This window comes from Taudactylus pleione, unplaced genomic scaffold (assembly GCF_031769625.1).
Source record: "Taudactylus pleione unplaced genomic scaffold, aTauple2 ptg000815l, whole genome shotgun sequence".
Lineage (NCBI taxonomy): Eukaryota > Metazoa > Chordata > Amphibia > Anura > Myobatrachidae > Taudactylus > Taudactylus pleione.
Window position 1 is genome coordinate 837,784 of NW_028285217.1, and position 16,658 is coordinate 854,441.

General features: G+C 41.9%; 1 protein-coding gene across 2 annotated transcripts in view; it reads left to right on the top strand.

Moving 5' to 3' along the window:
• The first annotated feature begins 12,661 nt into the window (after positions 1-12,661).
• The window catches only part of PLEKHB2 (pleckstrin homology domain containing B2), a 59,972-nt gene continuing 55,975 nt past the window's right edge, over positions 12,662-16,658 (top strand). Inside the window, exon 1 of one of the 2 annotated variants that reach the window (XM_088458208.1) lies at positions 12,662-12,782. The gene's annotated coding sequence lies outside the window, so the exon portion shown is untranslated. The remainder of the gene's footprint in view (positions 12,783-16,658) is intronic. The other variant, XM_088458206.1, reaches the window with a different exon arrangement.

Here is a 16,658-nt window from a genome sequence, read left to right on the forward strand (position 1 = left end):
GTTTTAGTAAGCCCTATTTTAAGGGTTATCTGAAATAAGGGCTGCACACTTAATATCCATACAAATGGCAATCATGAAAGTACATATTACAATTCTGTCAATCAGATTCTAGGGGAGATGTATCACACCTTGGAGAGAGATAAAGGGGTCTATTCACTAAACCTACTATTAGATCTTGTATAAATTTGATCTCATTGTAAACAGCACACTATGGTCTGATTCTCAGTCGCAAGCTGCTGAGACGGTATTAGCGTCTTTTGCTGTAGTCGCGCCTGCGTCTGTATGCTAATAAAAGTATAAACCCTTCCAGTGGCGTAGATGTGTGCCTCTGAATGCGCAAGGGCTGGGATGTCCACTTCATGTGGCTACAGTTGCAACCATCGGAAATACCATTGGGACTTACACCAGCCCCATGCTAGGTGCAGAATCTCCCATAGAGAATGGCATCCAATCTAAGTGTCTGAGTTTATAAATCACTCCTGTGACACGCCCGCCACACTCCTATGACCCATCACACCCATCAGATGGAAAATCTTCGTGCATCTGTTTAGCTACCAGCCAGGATGCTCAGTACATTCAGAAATACTTATTAGAGTGAGTGCAACTTAATCGGTCATGCGACTCTGTGAACAAACACATACGCAGTGCAACTTATTAGAAATTTAGAAGCATGCCCAGTCTCAAAAAATCATAAATTTACGTGAACATTGGCATTGTGTTTGTCTAGTATCAGCCCCTAGATATTATTAGAAGCTGTTTATACACACAGCAAAGAACAATCCTTAGAAAGCTCTTTATCAAGAAACAAGAAAAATGTCCGCACAGACCACTCTATAGAAGATTATCCTTCCCTTATTCCATATGAATAATCATAAATTCAATACGTAACTATTTTGGATGGAGGTGCTCCCAGGAATATAATATAACCATAAAATGAACAAAAGAAGCAAAGTATTCCTATATCGGGGCACTCACGGATTAATCGTGATGTACTCAAGTGACCAAACAATTAATAAAACATAACTTTTATTACGTCCTTAAATAATAAAAAAACAAAAGCGAAATATATTACTAAATATATAAAATAAGTGTTCTCTAGTAATAATTATTGTGTCCCACAATAATTATTACTAGAGAACACTTATTTTATATATTTAGTAATATATTTCGCTTTTTTTTTTTATTATTTAAGGACGTAATAAAAGTTATGTTTTATTAATTGTTTGGTCACTTGAGTACATCACGATTAATCCGTGAGTGCCCCGATATAGGAATACTTTGCTTCTTTTGTTCATTTTAAAGCTCTTTATCAGGCAGGTTGACCAGACCTTCTCATGGTGCCATATCTTATTGGTATTGTTTATTGCCCCCCCCAGATCTGATGGATAAATCCCTAGTTCAGCTTAAGTGGGAGACTGATCTCCAACGTACTCTTACCCTTAAACAGTGGCAATATATTCATCTTTATTCCTTCTCCCTCTCTAGATGCACCAATCATACTGAAATGCATGTCAAGCTTTTAAATAGATTGTATTTAACTCCCTCTAAACTCCATAAGGTATGGCCTGCAACTTCAAAATTTTGTTGGTGTCTCTGCCATTCTCATGACTCTATTTTCCAAGTTTTTTGGGAGTACCCTATTTTAAGCCCTTATATATTTTGTATTGGGTCTTACTTGAACCCCAGACCCCTCCTTAGCCCTCCTACATTGGTATCCTTCCATTGTTCCTAAATCTGCCCGCTATATCCTTGGTCAGATTCTAGTATCAGCTAGGGCCACCATAGCCCAACATTGGAAATCCCCTTGCCTTCCCCCATTTGCGAAAGTTATTTCTAAGACTCAATTCCATTTTGAATTGTTACAGAGCGTCAGAGCCGTAACTAGACTTTTTGGTGCCCGGTGCCAGAGAGAGCATTGGCATCCCCCCAAAGCTACAAGTGAGAATGATAATAAACAGGAAAATTGCCAGGCACAAACAGCGCCCCGTGCTCTACGATGCCTTGTGCCATGGCACTGGATGCACTACCCTAGTTATGGCTCTGCAGAGGGTAAAGGTGCCCCCCTGCACATGCTACTCCTCTGACACTCTCCCCGCCTTGTAATTTAAATGAAACTCTGATGGGAGATTCAGATGATTGAACCAATATATTTTGTTATTTTTGGATTATTTGTAAGAAGAAGACAGATTTTTTGCAGACTAATAGCAAAAAAGAACTTGAGAACACTAAATGTCTATCATGCTTTGACAAGAAAACTGGATCTTTTGATGGAGGATGGGGAAATCTGAGTGAATGCTCAGATGAAAGAGCTACAGTGTAGCCGACTGGCTTCCTTGGTTCTGGAGAGGGATTATGGGATGTACCACTCACCCAATCCCTACCAGAGCTGCAGGAAGACAATCGAGACAAGGGAGATCAGGGGTCTACGTAATTGCCAGGGTGTCCTTCAGGAGGCAAAGGAAGGCATCTTGGACGTCATTGAGGTCTATTACTCCAATCTGTTATCTGAAAAGTCACTTATCAGAGAGCGGAAGGAGAGGATTCTGAGGGAGACACCCAGGCTTGCAAATCAGCAGAGGAGGTCAGGAGAGCAATTGAAGGATTATCCACTAAGAAATCTTCAGGATCGGATGGGTTAACATCCAAATTTTATAAGATCTTTTTGGACAACCTGACTCCCCGCCTGCTAAAAGTGTTCAATACAAACCTTGGATAAGGAATGCTGCCCCCATCCATGAGGTTATCTTCCCTTATATTACTGTCCAAGTAGAAGGACCCACTATGTTTTGAGAATTGGCGACCCATAGCCCTTCTCAACACATATAGGAAGATTTTGGCAAAAATAATTTTTAACAGACTGGCTGTAACTTCTGAATGGCTGCTTTCTGCTTCTCAGCACTGCATGGTGAAAGGTCATAGCACCTTTAGTGCGGTCCTTGGAAGGCCATTGAATGGTGCTGTGCTGAGAGGTGGTGAGAAGTACTGTATTTGCTAGCACTGGATCAGTCAAATACTTTTGACCGAGTTAACCATAAGTACCTATAAGCCGTACTGGAAAGGTATTGGTTCCCAGAGTAGGTGGTGATTGGCTACAAGTACTATACTATACAGTGAGGCTGAAAGATTTGCACTTGTGAATGGTTGGGTGGGCCCCATGTTTGCAGTTGGCTCCGAAGTTCATCAGCGGTTTCCCCTGAGCCCTCTTCTATATGTGTTTGCAACCAACTCCTTTGTAAGGAGGATAGTGTGCGGCACTGTGTGCGTAAGGGATGCCGCTAGTTCTGGAGCCCCTGTTAAGGGTGGTGGCTTATGCAGATGATGTCACTGTGGTTCTGTCATCTATGGCAGAGTAAAGTAGCGCTGTCCAAGTAATTTAATACATAATTAGTAGATTTAATACCAGAATTATTAGCATAAATTTGAAATGATTTAAAAAACATCCCTAGATCTACCCAAATTAAACAGATGATTGCAATGTTCAGAGCAGGGGTTGCCAACCCTGGTCCTCATGAGCTACCAACAGTGCATATTTTCCAGATCTCCTCACAGAATCGCAAGTGAAATAGTTAGCTTCACCTGTGGATCTTTTCAAATGTGTTAGCGAGTAATGACTACACCTGTGCACCTGCTGGGTGATCTGGAAAACGTGAACTCTTGGTAGCTCTTGAGGACTGAGGTTGGCTACCCCTGGTTCAGAGTTTGTAGAAATATTAAATACATGAAACAATCCTTCAACAGTGTATAAGAAATCTTCCAATAAAAAGCAAAAAAATAATCATCTATTTGTATGATCCAGTATCAGTTCAGTAGCTATCCATGCTCCATTCAAAATGTAACAATAGATTACTAGTCCTAGTTCTTCTAAGCTTTGTAGCATTCACTGTTTGTTTATGTTAGGACATTTATTGCTAGCCATATTAGTGGGAGGGTATTGGGGGATGATTGGATTCATTGCATACACATGCAAGCACTGACTATTTAAGTTCATAGCAAGGCTGAAGGCCCCTCGGCTGAGTAGGGCATAATTATTAGAAGTGCATAATTTGTAAAAGTGCATTTCTTACCGAATTCGGCATTATACTGGCATTAAACCGAAGTTAAACTGAAGGAGACCACTCTAACCTTAAACTATTCTTTAACACGAACATATGCACAAAGTATAATCAAGAAATGTAAGTTCACGATATCTACACTACAAGCAACTGCTGTCTGCATCACCTGGACAATCCTCACTGGCCTCTGTTTGCTCACTATAAGAACTTACACCTGCTATTATTTGTACTGACTCGCTTGTTTCACAAACAACTCATAGCTTACTGTATTCAGTGCCAATTTTAGTATATGTATTAGAAATAATATCTTCCCACCTCTCTTCTTTTCCTAGCCTGTCATCTGCCTTCTAATTCAGTTTACTTTAATATTCCATTTCTCCTCTTTTCCTCTGCTCAATAATAGTTTGGAAATTTTGCAGGCACATTTTCCTCCATTGTACTATTACTTGCTTTTCTGCACTCATACTTTATTCCTACATCTAGTTTTCCTCCCCCTACCCAACTCTTTCACACCATTATCATGTGTACCTCCCCCTCCACTCACTGTCTACCTAATACTCTGCTCTACCCCCTTTTTCCTCCTATATCATTTCCCCCTTGTCTCCTCCACCTCCTTCTTCCTTTATCTCCCCTCCTCTGTCTGCCGCCCTCCCTCTCCTCTCCCACTACTACACTTTCATTCTCTTCTACCCCTCCTTTGTCCTACTACCCCACTGATAATCCTTCCTCCAAACCTCCTCTCCATGTCACCCCATACCACCCCCATCATATTAAACTCCCTCCCTGCCAACCACCTACAGGTTCCCTTCCCAGCACTGGCCCCACATAATCTCTCCACTACATTCATCTCGGCCACCCATATTAAACTCACCTTCTCGCTACAGCAACCCAAATAATCTAATTCACATTTCTCCCACAAACACTGTCCCTCTATCCTGTGCCCTCTGGAATGCCAGATCAGTATGTAACAAAATCGTACCCACCCATGACCTTTTCATCTCTAAAAACTTGCATCTCCTAGCCATACTGAAACCTGGATTTCACCCTCTGACACCACTTCCCCTGCTGCTCTCTCCTCTGGGGGCCTCATCTTCTCTCTTACCCCTCGGCCTGGGGGTCGCCATGGTGGTGGGGTAGAAGTCCTTCTATCCCCCGGTTACTCCTACCAACTCCTACCCTCTGAACCATCTCTTACTTTCTCTACATTTGAGGTTCATGCTATACGCCTCTTCCAACCAGTTCACCTTAGAGTAGCTGTTATTTACCGTCCCCCTGGCCCTCCTTCCAAATTCATTGACAACTTTGCTTCCTGGCTTCCTCACTTTCTCTTCTCTGACCTTCCCTCTATCCTAGGTGACTTCAATATTCCTATTGATATCCCCACAGAAGCCTATGCCTCCAAACTCCTCACCCTCATGTCTTCATTTGGTCTCTCCCAATGGACCTCCTCACCCTCCCATGTGAGTGGGCAATCACTTGACCTGGTCTTCACTCACCGTTGTGATATTTCTGATTACTCCAATTCCCCATTGCCCCTCTCAGACCATCACCTTCTCTCTTTTAACCTATCCCTCTCTCCTTCCCTTCCTCTACCTCCTATGGCCACTATCACTAAGCGTAACATTGATGCTATTGACACCGTTTCTTTTTCTTCCCAGCTTGACTCACTTCTCTTCCCTATCCTCTCTCTCTGTTGCCCTGAACAAGCCATTTCTCTATACAATACCTCCCTTCTGCTCTGGACTCTGTTGCTCCGGCGATCACTATTCACACCCGCAGATTTACACCTCAAACCCTGGCATTCCAAATGCACCAGATACCTACAAAAGTGTTCGCGAACTGCCGAGTGACAGTGGAGAAGATCACGCTCTAAGGCTGATTGTCTCCATTTCAAATGTATGCTCTCATCTTACAGTGCTGCCCTTTCCCTTTCTAAACAGTCATATTTCAAGAACCTCATCTCCTCTCAGTCCTCAAATTCTCAACGTCTCTTCACCACCTTCAACTCCCTCCTCCGCCCACCCCCTCCTCGCCTCCCCTCCTTGCTCTCTGCCCTTGATTTTGCTACCTACTTTACATCTAAAATTTACTCCATACGTCAGGACATCATATCCCACCAGTCCCCCTGCTATCCACCTCCTCTCTTCCCAGATCACCCCTCTCCTTCAATTCTACCGACTCTAACTTTCTTCTCCCCTGTATCTGGAGAGGAAGTCATGTCCCTCATCCAGTCCTCCCCCCCTTCCACCTCCCCCTTGACCCTATCCCTTCACGTCTCCTCTGCTACCTCTCTCCTTCTGCCTGCTCCCATCTTGCCCACCTCCTTAATCTCTCCCTATCATCAGGCACTGTCCCGTCTGCATTTAAACATGCCCTTGTCTCCCCCATACTAAAAAAACCAACCCTTGATTCCAACACTCTCTCCAACTACCGTTCCATCTCTCTCCTCCCTTTTGCTTCCAAGCTCCTTGAGCATGCTGTTTTCAAGCGCCTTACCACCTTTCTTTCCTCTCATTCTCTCCTTGACCCTTTTCAGTCTGGCTTCCTTTCTCTCCACTCCACTGAAACTGCCCTCACAAAAGTCAGCAATGACCTCCTTGCTGCTAAATACAAGGGCCACTACTCTCTGCTCATTCTCCTTGACTTTTCTGCTGCTTTTGACACTGTGGACCACCCTCTCCTTCTGGAAATCCTTCACTCCCTTGGTCTGGGTGACACTGCCCTCTCCTGGCTATCCTCCTACCTCTCTGACCGATCCTTCTCTGTCTCCTCTCATGACTCCTCTTCTCCCCCACAGCCTCTTACAGTGGGTGTTCCCCAAGGTTCTGTTCTTGGACCTCTCCTTTTCTCACTCTATACATCCTCACTAGGTGAACTCATCAGCTCTTTGACCTCCAATATCATCTCTATGCTGATGATACTCAAATCTACCTTTCCTCCTCTGACCTCTCTCCCTCTCTCCTCACTCGTGTCTCCAACTGTCTCTCTGCCATTTCTTCCTGGATGTCCCAGCGATTTCTTAAACTTAATATGTCTAAGACTGAGCTAATCATCTTCCCTCCCCCCTCCCACCATTTCTTTATCAATTGATGGCACAACTATCTCCTCTAGCCCCAAAGTGCGCTGTCTTGGAGTTATCCTGGACTCCACCCTCTCCGTCAAACCACATATCCAGAATTTCTCACAGTCCTGTCGCTTTCATCTTAAAAATATTTCCAAGATTAGACCCTTTCTCACCCAGGATGCCACTAAAACCCTCATACACTCATTGGTCATCTCCAGATTGGACTACTGTAACCTTCTCCTATCTGGCCTCCCCAAATTCCATCTCTCTCCTCTCCAGTCTATCCTTAATGCTGCTGCTCGGCTCATCTTCCTCTCAAAATGCTCTGCATCTGCCTCCCCTCTCCTACAAGCCCTCCACTGGCTCCCCTTCCCCTTTAGAACCCAATTTAAGGTTCTCACGCTCACTTACAAAGCCCTCAGCCATTCCTCTCCCACTTACATCTCTGATCTCATCTTCCTTTACTCTCCTGTCCGCCCTCTTCATTCAACAAATGCACGCCGCCTTTCATGCCAGCTGATTACTTCCTCCCACTCCCGCCTCTAAGATTTTGCCCGTGCTGCTCCCCACCTTTGGAACTCTCTCCCGCTTCCCATCAGATTCTCCACCTCTCTACAATCCTTCAAACTGGCTCTCAAGACGCACTATTTCATCAAAGCCTTCCAGCTCTCATCTTAACTTGCTGCTACATACTCCTTCCTCCCTGCCTACCCCATCTGTTTCACCCCTGTTTGTCTGTCCCTCCCCCTTAGAATGTAAGCTCCTATGAGCAGGGCCCTCTACCCTCTTGTGCACCTCCTTACTATACCTTCATCTACTTCTTACTCTCTACCAGGGCACCTAACACTTGATTGCTTTGCATTGTTGCTTATCTGGGTGTTATGGTCGTGAATGTAGCAATGTATATTATCCATTTCCTGTAATGTATTGTATTGTACTGTACTGTAAGTCACTGTAAATCAATCTATTTGTTTATGTACTTTGTAAGGCGCTGCGGAAATCTTGTGGCGCCATATAAATAAACGATAATAATAATAATAATAATAATAACAATGTTTTCACAGATGTTACTTTGTGTCCAGAAACATTTTGTCCTTTAATAAACAAGAGAAATGTATGATGTTGCATTTATAAAATCTGCATGCTTGTATTTAAAGCAAGTAGCACAGCATTGTCTCAGTTAAAAGAAAAAAAGAGACTTTAAATCTCAATTGCTGTTCAGCATGCCATTTCTCCCGGAATACTTAATAGCAAACAGAATATAACATGTGTGCTTTTCTCCAGGTAAGTAGGTTGTCACTGTATTGAGGTGATTATGGCCCTCATTCATTCCATAATAATTATGGTATTAAATCTACTAATTATGTATTAAATTACTCGTACAGCACTACTTTATTCTACTTTCTTTGGTGCCTTCTGTACTTATACAGTAGGTTTGGCATAACTTATCCTGGTTTTGGAGCATCAGTCCGATTTATTTATTATTTACAGCCTATCCTTTCTTGTTGAGGCCAGCGCCAGTCTGTTGTGTCTTTTTGATCAATGGCAGAGGCATGTCGGGAGGAACAACTCATCTTGGAATATTCTGAAGCTTCCTGCTCCAGGATAAACCAGGAAAAATCTGAAGCTTTCTGGATGGGGGCAGAAGGTGGAGAATTCCATCTTACGGGCAGCCTCCCCAGAGCCAGTCCACTGATAAAAATCTTAGGCATACGCTTCAATCACGGATATTATGCCACCTTAAATTGCGAGAGGAAGCTGGATGATGCATCCCGGAAGGTAATATGTTGGAGGAAATTTAAACTTTCTCTCAGGGAAAGGGTAGACTTGTTCAAGAATAAATCATTCACATATATTATATGGAATGGAATAAATAATATATGTGAATGATTTATTTATTATAATATGTATCACATGAATGGGGAACTAATAAATAATAGAACTAAATATAATAATCGATAGTCGCTCTGCTACCAATAGATAGGCGGACATACAATTGGCATTTTACTGATGGCTAACTAACCAATAGGGGATTATCAACATCGATTACGAATTCCCCAATTAATTTTTGTAAAGGATCGATACTTCATTTATTTATATAATAGTACCATCAAATATGATAAATTATTGTTATAAAGAGAGAATGTATTAACTTAATGATGGACTATTAATATAGTGTTTGGTAAAGATCCATAAAAACAAACTACTCACACCAAAGATTAAGTGCATTTTATCAAGGGGAACAAGACCATTTATTGTCCATTTAATTAAATTACAATTTCTGAGAGACTGCGCAGTGGAAACCTGTTATTATGGGTGATATTATTGGATAGAAGGGTACCCCCGTCATCCAATAAGGCCCTCACATTGATATAGGAGCACATCCTCTGTTGTATGTAGATACAGTCTCCCTCACAATTTTCTTTCTTCCCCTTTTTCCTCTGGTTGCCACTCAAGAGCCTCAATCAATAATATTGTGATTATAAGACTGGAATATCATTGTATATTACGTTGATAGGTATAATATAATAATAAAAGGAGACACATGGTGGGGTAATTTTTATTATTTTTATTTCAATATAAATATTTTCACAGACACTTTTCACAATTGTCACAATATATCACTTTCTTTTTATTGATATTTCGCTGATCTTGGTGCTATTTGCACCAATTTTTAATGTATACCTAATAAAGATTTATCTTTTATGTCAATTAATGTCCTATGTGCGCCATATATTTAGACAAACACTTTTTTCTTTCTTCTTTAACTTAAAAAAAACAAAGCCTAGAAATGCCAACTTCATTCACACAGAATGCGACGTGGATGCACGTATTTGCTACTGTAGACACATTATTATTATTATCCTTTATTTATATGGTGCCACAAGGGTTCCGCAGCGCCTTACATAGTACATAAACATAGTGCACAAACATAGTACATAGATATAGTACATAGACAGTTGAGCAGAACAAGAAAACAGTGTCATACAGTTTAAGGCAATGCAATACAAGTACATGGTATATAAACACTGCTGCAACAGAAGCAGGATGGCAAAAGTCACGGGTTAGGTGCTTTTGAGTATAGAGCAGATAATATAAGTAAAGAAAGGATAAGCACAAGAGGAAAGAGGGCCCTGCTCGTGAGAGCTTACATTCTAGAGGGGATGGGCAAACAGACAGGGGTGACATGGATGGGGTAGACAGTGAGCATGGGACAGAGGGTTAGGATGACAGATGGGTGGATTCCTATTTTACAGTATGTGTGGAAGTCATTTGAATTAAGATTTATGCCACTGACATTCTACTTTAAGAGGCAGTATTTGTAGGTGTCTGTGGAAAGCCATGGCTGTTATATCAGTTTACGTGAAGTCTGACGGGTAGCTGAAGCCACTTCATGAAGGGCTATTTAGAGAGTTTGGTTAACGTATAAACCAGCAGTCTCAGGTAAATGTAGAAATTGGTAAAAGTAGTTATTGTAAAGAGATGGTCAGATGTAAAATAATAAGTTGTGATCAAGTGTGAATTCTATAAGGCACATTTATTGATTTGGAGAGTGATGGGAGACATGTGAGGTTTGCAGGATATTTATTCCATAGTATATCCGCTGTCCGTGTGTGGGGCCTGGATTTGGTGATATGTCACCAGATAATAAAAGCAGAAGAATGGAGAAGTAGATATAGTTGTAGGTGTGTAAAATTTTTTTATAGTGACACAATGAGGCTGTAATAGTCAATTTTTGATGAAAAGAAATCTCATTAGTTTTTAGAGGAGGTGAGTGACTCAATAGGGGGGCAGTGTGCCCAGAGAGGGGAGATGCAGGGAGAGTTAGGGATGTTATATCCTTAGAGAAAATACAAAGGAGGGAGTTGAAAAAAAGAAATGTGTAGTACATGGTGAGTTTTAGGTTTGTTTTTTTTAGACAAATTTTAAAGTAATCGGTATCTTAATCTGAAATTACCTTAGATGTTGGTCAATGTTTGTTCAACTGTTTGATTAACTGTTATGTAATCACACTTCGTGCATTTAACACTTGGTGTTTTTAACCCCAGCTGCAAACAGCCCCAGCTGCCCCTAGACTGAATATAAGGAGTGGTATCCCTTGATTAAGACAGGCTACAACTGACTCAATTGGCTTGCTGATCAAAGGAGATAACTTGCTCTGAGTTGGAGCAAAAACCAGGCCAGATATATACCATAAACTATGCTTCACTGACCAATACAGACTATACAGGAAGAGAAAAAAAAAAAAACTATGCAAGAGATACAGTCACATACATTTGAATCCACACACGATTGCAAGCATGAGGTTCTATGCAGAATATCGGTGCAATAAGCAAGATGAGACAGTCACATACATTTGAATCCACACACGATTGCAAGCATGAGGTTCTATGCAGAATATCGGTGCAATAAGCAAGATGAGATAGTCACATACATTTGAATCCACACATGATTGCAAGCATGAGGTTCTATGCAAAATATCGGTGCAATAAGCAAGATGAGACAGTCACATACATTTGAATCCACACACGATTGCAAGCATGAGGTTCTATGCAGAATATCGGTGCAATAAGCAAGATGAGACAGTCACATCCATTTGAATCCAAGTAACACATTGCACAATGCATCCGCACGCCATGTTTTCTGATGCAGACGCATGCGCAATCGGTTCAATATTGGGAGATGCATCTGTTTTAACAGATGCATCCCTTTGTCTCCTAATTGTTCAAAGCTGCAGAATATGTTAGTGTTATAAAAAAAGATAATAATAATGAGCCTGATTCAGAGATGGACGCTAATGCGATCACAGCTGCGAATTTGCATGGAACGCAGCTGTGAAAATATGCTGATAGTTCCAAAGCCTACCCGAGCATTAGGACGCCCACAGCTGCCTTCCCATATGTGTACTACGACGCTTACCTTAGTAAATATCGGTAATATTGACGCACATCGAGCGGACATCTTGCCCTTGCAGCAGGTTTGATCAGCCGCAGACTCGGCAGCTCCCCTGATACGCAGAGGGCTCTCATGTTACATAGGAGACTGCAAGTGCTAAGTTATGCACACTCATGTAACGGCGTTTAAACGGTCAGACACTTCTGCGTTTTATTGATCACCCCCGTTACCACCCCCAAACACTGACTACCTGTCACTCACTTTGCGAATGGATCCTCTGTGCAGAATCACAAGACAATCGCAGTGTGTGTGCAGTGAAGCTTATTCACATGTGCAATTGCAAACAATCGATTGATCTGCGTAAAAATCGCCATTGCATCCGTCTCTGAATCAGGCCCAATGTTAACATCTGAGTCACTTTCCAGCAATATAATTAGTTTTCAAAAATAATGTATATATAATTTGTTTATTTCATGTAATTTGTTATTTGTAGTCATTAGATGTGTTTTAAATATACTTTCCCATGCCCCTTCTATTTTAATTAGAGAAAGGACTGTGAAACTACACATCCCAGCAGTCCTGGAAAGCTAGATCATTTGCAAGCAGCTGCATGTAAACAGTCAGCAGTCATAAGACTGCTGTGTAGTCACTGAAGGTGGTGCCGGGCTTGAAACTGACACTTTGCCAGCCTGAGAGAGGAGAGACAGGGAGAACAAGATCTGAGCGATTGTATAGACATTACTATCTGCAGAGAGTGGGACAGCTGAGAGGTAAGTAACTCTATTTAATAACTAACAGTTATAATTGTGTGTTTGATTGTAAGTGACATGCAGGCAGTATAATAAATACATAGGGGCTGATGCAGAGCAAAAAGCTAGTTGGCCGCAATTCCTCCCGCATTGCGTTCAGGGAGCTATATGCCTGTATGTCCCATATGCTGTCTTGTATACACCTCTGTAGCCGGACCGCCCCCCACTGTACGCTTGGTTTGATACCGTCATCATATTAGTGCGCACTTGCACCAGTCCTATCCCAAAAAATTCTCAAATAGATGTAATTACAACTCTGCATAGCCCTCAATTACTTTGACATGACCGCAACAATCGTTTGCTAAACTTGGTGTGTACACCAGTTACCACCCAGTTACTGCCCCTCAGTCGCAAGTGGAGATGCAACTGAGTAGCGTACAGCTCAGCACCGGCCATAGTTGCGTATGTTCAGCTCCTGAGAATGCACAGTGCGAAAACACGCAAGACACATTTGCAAAAGTGACTTGCGTAAACTCTGCTCTAGCCACATGGAGTCTATTTTGCAAATATTATTCCCTACCTAGGGTAACACTTTGGTTAGGTACACTTTCTAGGAGACCGTATATAACAGGACCCAAAGCTATCAAAATCAAAGATCCTTCTGTTTTTTCATCGTGTAGTGCAGAAAGGCACACAATTCTGCCCTTACCAGTGCAGAAACGGCCTGATATCAGCAGGTTTAAATGACCATATCTTGAATAGTTTTTGTACTGTACATTCAAACTGACTGACATCAGCATACAGTATCTGAACCTTTTCAATTTTAGCAGCTAGGTAATGTTTGCAACACTAGAGCTAGGCAGTAATCCATATTTGCAATATGTGTGTGTACATTTCTATGTCTTCTACCAAAAGTGTGAAATTGGCATTGCTATAAATAAGTGTTTTTTTCCACTTGTACAGTGACAGATTGCACACTACAACATAGAGCTATTTCTGTATTTGTCCAGTAACAAATGAACAGTATATGTTGAAAGGACAGTTCCAGAACAGAGGAGTGCTTGTACTGTACAGGAAAGTCGTAATAAACAATTGTTATGAGCAGTTCTTGTTGTACTGCATTATTTCAAAGCCAAAATTCTGCAGGCGAGGCATATTTTTGTTTCTATTCTGTTTGCTGGTTATTCGCTTTTGTTACTTTTACTTGTATTAAAACAAGTATTGTGGGTTTATGTATCATGTAATCTGCAGTCAGTTACTGTGCATTGTGTAAATATATAAATTTGTTTTCGCCAATATCTGGAATTATCTGGATGAATCATGTGATATTTGTCAGTTTCTATTCGAAGTATGCACTTGTTCTGAAATAGTCATAGCGTTTGTATAAAGAACAGTTTATTTCTCAGATACAAATTTAATATGTAACCATTAGTTGCACTGTATTTTTATATGTATCATCCATGTTTGTAGGTGATCTGGTATGTATGTAATATCCATGGTGAACACATAGGAAAATATAAGAAAATACTCTTAAAACATGATACAGATCCTTCATAGATAGACAGATGGGGTATATTTACTAAAGTGAGAGTTTTTAGAATTGGAGATGTTGCCCATAGCAACCAAGCCTGGGGTTTCGGGAGAGGGGGTCCCCTTTTTGGGGGGTCCCCACCTCCCCTGAGATCTCTGGCTTATCCTGACTGGCTTGGGGTGAGAATGCTTTGGCCATGGAGATCCGGGAATAGGGTCTCCTGGCTGTGGCATTGCACCACGGCTGGTTTGGGTTCGGTGCTGGTTTTAAATATAGGGGGACCCCTATGCAATTTTTTAAAACCAGCACTGGTCCTGCAGCCAGGTGCTGGTTCCTAAATTATGGGGGAACCCTACTTGTTTTGTTCCCTGTCATTTTTGGAACCAGGACTGGCTGACCGGGGCTGGTTATGCTTTTGGGGAGGTACCCTATGTTATTTTTTTTTAAGATTTAACCCTTTTTTAACAGGTATAAGATACAAGCAGCCTTCACATATCTCACTGATATGTGCAGGCTGCTAGCTCGGGAGAGTTTTGCAGAGAGAAAACACTGCAATCTCAGTAATCTCATCTAAACTTGCTACTTGGGGGAGATATCTCGATCTGCTTCACCATCGGCCAACTCACTTTCAGCTAAGCTCACTTTTTAGTAAATTTACGAGATGAAAAACGGGAAAATCCCCCGAGATTCGGCAATGCAAATCGAGATTAAAAAAAAAAAACTCGACCAAACTTGAATCTTAGTAAATTTACTCCCTAAACTTTATGTAAACCTCTAGCAGTTTTCCATTTACCTTTGTACTATTTCTGGTTATTCCCTGGACTTGAATTGCTCACATTTCAAGAAAAACTGGAAAATTAGATTGTTTTAAAACTTTTGACCAGTTAGTTAGCTAGATAGATAGATAGATAGATAGATAGATAGATAGATAGAGGTCAATCCAATTAGGTGTAAATTGGGTTATGCGAGTTGTTTTCACGGCAAACACACTGCGAAGTGCAGTTGCAATCCAATTCCAAACTCGCCCCTCCCTGGGGTTGAGATGGTAGGGAAAGTCTTTATTATAAGGTAAAAATGTCAGGACACAGTACAGCACCCCTTAGACAACCCCCTAATGACTAATTAGGCATTTAGACGTTTTCAATTCGTTTAATTGGCCCAATAATTACATTTTTGAGTGTTAAAAAAAGTGGCCTAACAATACCCCCAAGTAAACTTTTTCATTAGTTTGTGCACGCCAAATACGCGGCATCCAAGCCCACCTAGGGCCAGTGGAGGTTTGTGTAGGCACGACCAGGGCACCTGCTGCCGGCTGGGCAGATACTCTGGGAGCTGCTACTGCCACTGTGCAGTGTCCATGATCGGAGCTCATCTGACAGCTCCGATCGGGCCTGGCAGCAGCAAACAGTGAGCGGGCAGCGGCAGAACAGCCGGCGAAAATTTGTGGGGGTGGGGCACCTGGACAGCAGCTAGTGGTTAGCGCTGGGTTGGCTCTGGGGCATCACACTATCAGAATGAGCTTCTGCGCATGGGCAGAGGCTCATTCAGGACAGTAAGTAAATGGTAGCGGGAGGGTTGCTGCATCATGGGCCTTTGTGGAGCTCGGAGTAGTGAGTCACACCTCACGGCTCTGGGCTCCGCCTCCAGCAATCATCACACATAGCTGCGGCCTGCCAGCCTGAGACGTGAAAAGCAGGTCTGCCATCCGCAACTTGCTGTACCTTGAGTCGGACGGCTCTGCAGGCTACGCTCAAGCAAAGCAAGTTTGGAACTGGGAGAGGGCCTGGGTGCTGTGGTGCTCACTGCTGGGATAGGGGTGGTGGGTACTGACACTATGCTGTGTTGGGATAGGGGGGTGCTGTTCTGGGTGAGGGCCCCTTCCGTGAGGCCACACCCCTTTTCAGGATACCACATTTAGCTAGGGCCGGCTCTGGATAGATAGATAGATAGATAGATAGATAGATAGATATGAGATAGATAGATATGAGATAGATAGATATGAGATAGATAGATAGATACATAGATGAATCTTCAAATGTTTTTATTCATTTGCTTTATAAAAAGGAAAGGTACTTGACTTCTAAGCTTACAAGGCCTGATTCTGAGTTGCATACAGCTCTGTAAACAGTTGCATTTGTAATGTGGGCATTTTGTTAATGCTACAACCAACAGATCCTAAAAATCTGAATCAGGCACAATAACAAAACTAATGTAACAGATGTTTATCCTAACAGCAACTCCCAAATAGTATTCTGGAGATACTAAATAATCAATAATATTAAAAGACCATAAAGGCACGTAGGGAGATCTTAAACAATTATTTCATTGATATAATTAATTACACATATATATTTTAAATATCATAT